Below are 9,135 nucleotides of genomic sequence, written 5' to 3'. Positions count from 1 at the left end.
CAGTTCTTCTCCTCCCTCATCCCAGCTCCACATCTAGGCTACCCTTGCACGTGTCCAAACCCATCCTGAGGCTCCAGGTCAACTCCCGACAGCCACTCCCTGCACAGAACCTGCCCTCCTTAGACAGCAGTTGGTAAATAGCAATGTTGTCCATAGACACACATATACACATGAACACACATGCACGCACACACACACGCACACATTCATACACAATCAGCCTAGAATAATGTCACCCAAATGATAGCAGTTTCTGTTCCTCAGAAATAATCCTTTTGTTTCTTTGTAATTTGCCTTTTCTTCTCTCTCTCTCTCTCTCTCTCTCTCTCTCTCTCTCTCTCTCTGTGTGTGTGTGTGTGTGTGTGTGTGTGTGTGTGTGTGTGTGTGTGGTGTTATTTGAACTTTCCGACATGGATACAGGCTAGGTTTTCTGGTCCTAGCAGAGAAAAGACAATATTGTCCGTGGTGCAGATACCCAGGTCGAGTGCATGCAGTCACTGAGACCCCTGCTCCTGAGCTGACCCATCTCAGCACATCTCCCTGCCCATCCTGTGGTACCACAGTGGCAGGTAGCCAACAATGCAGCCAGGATGGCCTTCCCAGACATTCTGCTCACAGGCATTTGAAGACTAGCTGTAGCGAGACACCCTCCACAGAGAGCCAGGGAGTCCAAGGACTACAGTGACCTCCACCCTACCCCCTTTCGTAGGAACTGTTAAACTGAGTCACGTGTTGAATGGCTAATCTGCCAGAGGCAGGGCTCAGCATCCTCTGGCATCTGGTAAAGGAAGCCTCAGTCCCAGAGTGAATGAATATCTGAATGTTAGCGCAGCAGGAAAGGAGGAGCACTGGGGGCCTGGGGAAAACTCCAAACCCCAAATCTTAGCCTCAAAAGACACATGTGGTGTTGTCATAGTGTCTTGTCACGGCTTGTCACCATGAATCTGATGTAAAAATGACAGGAAATGAGAGGTGCTTTTGTTGCCCAGAAAATTATACAAGAGCACATGAACCCATGGCCTAGAAGAGCATGTGCAAGTCCCGTGATCAGCGCTTGGCACTCAGGAGAGGAGGTTTCCAACTCCCCTCTGCTCCCGGCATGGGTTTCTACCCACCGACTGTCTGAGGCCCATATTAAGTCATCTAGCAGAAACAGAACTTTAGCTGTGACCCTCATCTGAACCTGGCACTGAGTCACCCATTTTGAACATGTAAACCCAGCTCTCACCGAATGACTCTTGCCCTTTCTCAGATCTCCTTTCTGGGGAGCCCTCGGCATAGTGGGCTCTGTGTTGTGTGCTTTCTTACATCATAGGACATTGAGCTACAATGCAAGGGCTGCAAAGTAAGTGGGATGGCCCATATCGTACAGATGAAGAAATCATATCCCATGGAGATTCACGGCAGCAGCTAATCAGAGGCCCCGAACTCCATTTGTCAGCTATTGTGCCCATAATGTCACACAGAAAAAGAACCAAAAAATCAAGAAATAACAGCAAACCTTCCCTCACTGGCAGATGGGGCCCCTGTGGTTTTGGTGCCAGGCAAATGTTGGTCCATTTTTGGAGTCTCTTTATTTTTCTGGGGTGATGATCGTGAACTCATTGCCCAGAGCAGATGAGAAACAGAAAGATTCCATCCAAGACAGGCAACTCCATAAGTGTTGGACAGGACCCACATCAATGGGAAGGAAGTCAACTTTAGCCTCTTCTACTGGGAAGTCTGATAAGGTTGCATGGGAAGGGACCAGATGCTCCATTTAACTACCAGGGAAAAAAATGAGAAGAATGGGATGTGCCATACATACCTAGCTAGAGGAAACACCAGGACCCAAACCGATCCTCTGCCACCAAAATGCACCATCACCTTGCTTCCTTTCTGCTGTCCCTTCCAGAGCTGTGTGGACCAAACTCTAGGCTCATGGTCTCAATATGGGTGGAGAAACCTGCTCATTTACTCTACGAAGACTGCTGTCAGCTTCCCATGCAGAATGAGGAACCAGAGAGGAAAACCACACCTTGTCATTAAAAGCCATTCCTGCTTCCTGCCCTCAAAAGGCAGGAGATTGTTCACTCATGCCCAGCTTTTAGGAGACACATTGCCTCACATCTGGGAGAGGGTAGTTTGAAATATGGCAGTCATGTTTCCCACAGTATTTCATTCAGGGTACCCCAAGTTCTCATGTGTGAACTCTAACCCCTGGTACCTTAGTAGGGACATTACTGCTGTTATGTATCCACTTTCCATATCTGAGGTTCAAGATGATCTGAACAGACACACCAACTATAGCGAATGGCCTGAGTATGGGATCTGATGTTCCGAGTCCCTGTCTCATGCTTTTGCTCATCCCTGGACCTCTATTTCTCTGTTTGTAAAATGGGCTTTGTCCATCATATCCATCCAAGGGATTTCCTAGCCAGGAAGATCCCAGTCCCCAGATGCTGGCATGCCAATAATGGTTCTAGGCTCTATTCTGCTATGATCAAGCTCCAAGCTCACTGATCCAAAACCCTCACTGTCCAGAGTGCTGAGTGTCCTATCCATTGGTGAGGTGGGGTAATTAGGAGTGGTGGGTAGGGGGATGGGCCGGGTTAGCTCAGAGCTGTCAGCTTCCAGGGCTTTCCCAATAACTCTATATTAATCTTGGATTGAAGAGTTCTCAATAAAGCCAGCGTGCACATGTGCATGTGTGTGTGCATGCATGCGTGTGTGTGTGTATATGTGTGTGTGTGTGTGTGTGTGTGTGTGTGTGTGTGTGTGTGTGTGCATGAAAGGCCTGGTGGTAGACCAACAGTCACAACAACAGCCTGGACTATACTATGACCAGAGGTCCTCAGGCCCCTAGAGCCCTCAGTCAGAACTGCATTGAGCAGGATCTTCAGGCCGTTTGTGCATAGCTGACAACTTGAGATGCCCTGATATTGTAGGCACTGCAGCCTTACTTTTCCACTAGTGACTTTTTCTGTGTGTTTTTTCTACACACTTCTAGCTGCCTTCATTCCTAGAAGCCCACACCAGTGCCTCTTTGCCCGAAGGCTGCCCCAGGGCTGCTGGAGGACCCTTTGCCTGTGGCACAGAGAGCCCGAGGGCCTAGAAACTTACATTTACTCAGGGGCAGCCCTTCACCCAGTGTTTCCCAAACTTCCACATTTCACTGAAGCTTCTGTGTCACAGTCATTTCACACAGAACTTATTCCTAGGTCAAAAGGTTGGACAATAAACAAAAAAGCAAAAGGTCAGATTATCGGTTGCATCTACTGGGTAACATGGGTCAAACAGCTTTAACAATATTTATATTTTAACGCTGTAGCCACCACTTGTAACAGTACATTAAAGTGAAGACGGAAAACAACAAGTCAAGTTTTCCCATAACTAACCACATGTGCACACTGAAATGCATGCACCTGTTGGTCACTGCCTAAACACTCCCAGGCTTGGAGTCTGACTGGGCACCAATGCCCTCGTTCCCTGTTCCGACTGATTTCCACTAGATCTAGGCTTTTGATCACAGCTGCTGCTTCACACCCAGCTTCACAGAGGTTTGACGTCATTCGCGGGAATGTAGGACAATCTGATGCTTAAACTGAGCTGTCTTGAGAGTGGGTGTCTGGCAACTGATGCTGTGTTTTCCTCTGAAAATTCAAATATACAGCAGCAGCTTGGGTCATTTGGCTTAGGGCTTGGAAGGCACGCTCCAACCTGTAATTGATGGTGCCTGTATCTCAGCATCCAGCTTCTGCACCCAGTCCAAACCAGGATGATTCTGAGCAAGACCAGAGACTTTCAAAGCTGCCCTCTGGGCCTCAGCTATAAGCAGATTAAGATGGAGCTATTACCTTGCCACCTTCCCATATGTTCTTTTCCCATCCTGGTCTCTGTTCTCCACCCACTTCCGGGTTATTCTAGTAATGTAATGAGTGTCTCTTGATCTCCTTGGGGGGTACCCAGACTAAGAAAAAGGCACTCTGAGAGGAACTCTGGAACTAGTACAAGGTGATGTTCTCATTCCTCCACCGAGAAGAGTTAAAGTGGAGAGAAAACTGAGGGCCAAGTCCAGAAAGGGAGTGGAATTTCCAGCACTGGTCACCAGCTAGAAAAGAAACGGTGGAAGAACTGTGTCTATCACCCCTGTTTAGTGATGTCATGGGTGTCCTTGGGAGTAAAGATCCAGGGTCGGGCAAGCAGTGAGTTCCCATTCCCACATAGCAAGTACAACCTCTGAAATCCCAATTGGAAAAGAGAGAGAGAGAGTGAAAGTCGCGCAGGCAAATTTCTCCACCCACTTTAAAAAAGGTTTTGTTTAAATGTGTGCTTGATGTGCTGTTCCCAGCTTCATTAACCCCCTAATAATTATACTAATTATGCCACGATCTCTGCATGGGAATGGTTGGAAGCCCCACTCCCGCTCAGCTTCAAATGGCAGACAGCGCGTTTCCGAGCCAGTGTGTTGCTGCTACTCCCTGAAATGTTTTACGCAAACACAGGCAGCACCTGTTGGATGTCATTGTGACTGGGGGCGGCTCAGCTTGAGCAGCCTGTACTGGCTCAGAGCGGGGCCACACTCTGCTGAGTCTTAGGTTCTATGAAGGAGCAGATGGGGGTGGGCTAGGGCTGCCATGCTCCCAGGGCCCACAGAGGTGGACAGGAGCTATACTTTGATACTTTCATGCCTAGCTGTTCTTCTATTCCTCCCCACAACCAGGAGCCATGGGAAAGGCCACTCCCATTTTACAGGCAGGAAATCCTCACCTTCTCAGGACAGACATACTTTCATGGTGCTGTCTTGGATTCTTTACTTTCTTACTTGTGTTTATTCATCCCGGGGCTGGCTCTATTACTATGCTATGATTTTCTCTTCTTCTCTGTATTTTCTTCCCAGGCTCTCACATTTAGAAGTCTTAAGAAAGAAGTTACCTTCCTAAGGTCAGCAGATTCTGGCAGACACCCAAAGGCCCCATGTGTAAACTTGCCAATCTAGAATCTATTAGCCTGCAGCCATCAAACCATCAAGTCAAAGATCCCCCTGAAGCCGGTCATCCCAGGCCCAGGCACCAGGAAACTTAAGATGTTCCCATGGCCCCCAGCCCATTGGAGTTATTGCAAGTAGACTGTTCCCCCAGTATCCACTGTTTTTCCTGCTCATGAGCAACATACCCTATACATTTGCCTTTAAGTTCTGTCTCCTAGCCAGCCCTGCTGCTCCCCTACATGGTCCTGAGTAGTGAAGTGTCCTGTGCTTTTGTTTCCGGGTGTGATGGTTAAAGTCAGTTGTCAACTACAATCACCTAGGAGATGGGGCTTTCAGCAGGCCTGTGTGAGATCATCAAGATCGTATTCATTGATATGGGGGAAAGCATCTTAATTGTGTGTGGGACCATTCCCTGGGTAGGGGATCCTGGACAGTTTATATATTTACTTTAAAATTTTGAATTATGAATATACGTGAGAGGTAGATGTACATGTAAGTGTAGGTGTCTGAGGAGACAAGAAGAGGATGTCAGAGCCACTGGATCAGGAGTTACGGATGTTGTGAGCCTCCTGAAGTGGGTTCTGGGAACCGAGCTTCAATCCTCTCTAGAACCGGGCTCACTGTTAGCAGCTGAGCCGTCTCTCCCAGTCTGTTGAAATGGAGGAAGTGAGCTGAGCATTAACAAGATTGCACCCATCCCTTTCTGCTCCCCGACCGAGGGTGCAATGTGCCCAGCAGCTTCAAGCTCCCACCTTGATGGACTAGATCTTGAACTGTGAGTGAAACAACCCCCCTCTGCCTTAAGTTGCATCTATCAGGATATATATCAAAAATGGAAAAAGAAGCCAAGACACTAGGGAACCATGGCAACATTCAAATGTTCTGCTGATGGTTCGACCTCCTTAAATTGTTAATCAGTCACCTTTACAAATTAAGACCCAGACACGAGGAACAGCCCCTTTAATTATCCAGAAGAGAGACATCAGGGAGAAGATCTCTGCAAAAAGTCCAGCAACCCAAAGAGGAAAGAAAGGTAGCAAACAGTGGCTGGAAAGAGGGAGACCTCAGAGGAAAAGCAAAAGGGACATCAGAACGGATTCTGAGCAGAGGGCTCCAGTGCCTGGGCTGGCACCCCGAGTTCCATCAGAGCCAGGATGTAGCTGAAGCTGGCCAAGGAGAGGGCCATGGGCTTCCTTTCTGAATCTCTACTATGTTCAGACCAAGGCAATTGTGTGTGTGTGTATGTGTGTGTGTATGTGTGTGTCTGTGTTACAAGCAAGATTTTTTTTAAAGAAATACAGTAAATTGAAATGAAATTAAAAATGAGACAGTGTCAGCAAAGGGCTATCATACAGTGGAAAGGAGTCAGCAGGAAGCTAATCAAACATTGCACAAAGCATCACAGAAGAGCACACAGCAGCCTTGGGACTATTGATGACAGCCCTTTAGGGTGGGAAGAATCTGAAGCCACAGGTCCCCCAAGGCCCTGGCCCCAGGCCATCACCACCTCTACTAAGCTTACAGTGTTTCTTCTATGTACATCGGGTTCTCAGGAAAAAGCTCCCAGGCCCTATCCCCAAGCACTGACCCCAGGCTCTGCTGAGCATGGTCCTGGATTTGAGAAGGAGCTGTGCTCCTTCTCTATACATCAGAGCCTCAGGGTAAGCCTCGACTCATCAGGCTCTCAACAGCTATGGAGACCATTGGTGACCTTAGGAAGAACTATCTACCAAACAGAACATTCGCTGCCTTGAAACGCTTCCCTGTCATTAACTCTTGCTTTGTTCATCAAGATGCACCTCCAACCCAATGCATATTAAGATGCCCCGGGGTATTCTTATGCCCCTAGAACCGCTGAAAATAGACAACCAACTTCATTTTGTCGTCTACAAAATGTGTTGGATGTTAAAGTAGCTGTTCTTAGCATACTCAATTTAGAATATGGCACTTTTATCCTGCAGGTATCCAGCAGCTATCTAACTGGACTTGAGTCCCACTCAGTGGGAGGGCATTCATGCCTGGTATTGTAAACTTAGTCCACTACCCATGGCTGGAGAGGTCACAGCACTCTGAAGAGAACCCACTACTGCTCCATTCCTAAATCAATATAATTTCTAACTGTCTAGTAAATACTTGTCTTGATACCCTCAGATAAACATAGCTCTCGCCCCTCATCAAAGAAGCTTGTTTTTACAGAAGATGGAGACTATTACAGAAAGTCACACCTGGTCAAAATGGAGAGAATGGCTGACTATGGGGCAGCCAACCCTTGTGTGTGTGTGTGTGTGTGTGTGTGTGTGTGTGTGTGTGTGTGTACATATATGTGTGTATGTGTGCATGCATAATTTTTGAGATATATTATATTTTTAAAAGAGAAAATTAAGCTGGCGGTGATGGCGCATGCCTTTAATCCCAGCACTCGGGAGGCAAAGACAGGCGGATCTCTGTGAGTTCGAGGCAGCCTGGTCTACAAGAGATAGACAGGCACCAAAGCTACAGAGAAACCCTGTCTCAAAAAACCAAAAAAGAAAGAAAGAAAGAAAGAAAGAGAGAGAGAGAGAAAATTACTTTTCCTAACCAAGTCCTGTGAAATAAGGAACCTCCATTGATGCCACAAGTCCATTTTCTGCTGGACTTCTACTGTGGACAGGCAGCCTATCCTTTAAGAGTTGTCTGTTTCCCCAGTGAGAGTCCCTTGAAGCAAACTAAACTTTCATTTGTAAGTAGTTACCAATTAGAAATAGCTTCTAAGTTAGGGTTAAGGATGAGGCATGTATTCACTTCTCCTTTTGACTCAGACCCATGCAGGCCCTATACATGCTTTCTCAGTCTCTATGCATTCATATGTGCATTGACCACATGTGATTTAGAGGGCCTTCTTTGTTTTATTGGTATCCTCCATCCCTACTGGCTCTTACACTCTTTCTGCCTCCTCTTCTTCAGGGTCCCCTGAGCTGCGAGGGGAGGGATCTGATGGAGACATCCTGTTTAGAGCAGAGCGTTGCAAGGGCTCTCACTCTCTACATAATGTCTGGCTGTAAGTCTGCATATTTGTTCCCATTTGCTGTGGGAGAAGCTGCTCTAATGATGACTGAGCAAGACACTGATCTATGAGTATAGCAGAATGTCATTAGGAGTCATTTTGTTCCCTTTTCAGAAAAAGAACAGCAGTGTTTGGCTTTATCCTTGGCCCCTGGCTACCTTGTCTCTGGTCACCCAAGCATCTCATGCGCGTGTGCATCTCATGCAGTGGTCCTTAAGTCAAATCAGGTATCAGATAATGGTTGGTGACTCCCACAAGCTCTGTGTCCCCATTGCACTGTGAATCTTAAAGTCAGGACACCATTGTAGACCAAAGGGTTTGTGGCTGGGTTGGTGCTCATGGTTTTCCTTTGGTTGACTGCAGAGTAGTTTCTTGTACCAAAGACACCAGTACATAGTGGTGGAGTCTCTATGCAGGCACCAGCTCGACATGTTCCATGTTTAATGGGGCTTTGCTGTCAGTTTGTGGAGAGCAACCTATAGTCTTGGCCACAGCCTGGGATATTTGAGGGCTTCCATAAGACCATTTTGGTCCACAGTTCAATTAGCTATAACCCAACCCCAGTACTGGAAACTTCATTTGATGACAAGAGTTGTCCATTTGGGGCTCTGTCTCCCCTGTTATTTGGTGGTTTCATTTATATTCCCTTAGCATATGTATGTATTTGATAGAGCTTCTACTGGATTAGGTGTTCATACTCCACCTCAAAGGGCTTTTAATTTGTGCTGTCTCCCCCTGTATTCCCTCCTTTATTCTCCTCCTCTCTCCCCCTCCCAACTTAATCCTCCTATTCCAGACCCCCACAATTCATTCACAACTATCCTATTTCCCTTTTTGTAGGAAGATCTGTCACCCCAGTCCCTTACTCTCTATTTGGTTCTATAGATTATAGCTTGGTGATCGCTGACTTAATAGATAATATCCACAGAGAACTGAACACACCCTATCTGTCTTTCTGAGTCTGGATTACCTCATTCAGTATGACCTTTTTTTTCTAGAATGATCCATTTACCTGCAGATTTCAAGATTTCTTTTTTTAAACACCTAACACTTCATTGTGTAAATGTGCCATATTTTCTTTATCCATTCCTTGGTTGAGGGACATCAAGGTTGTTTCCAGTCT

The sequence above is a fragment of the Microtus oregoni genome, unplaced genomic scaffold, assembly GCF_018167655.1.
Source record: "Microtus oregoni isolate MIOR12 unplaced genomic scaffold, Mior012 000015F_ref0000493, whole genome shotgun sequence".
Lineage (NCBI taxonomy): Eukaryota > Metazoa > Chordata > Mammalia > Rodentia > Cricetidae > Microtus > Microtus oregoni.
This window is presented reverse-complemented; position numbering follows the sequence as displayed.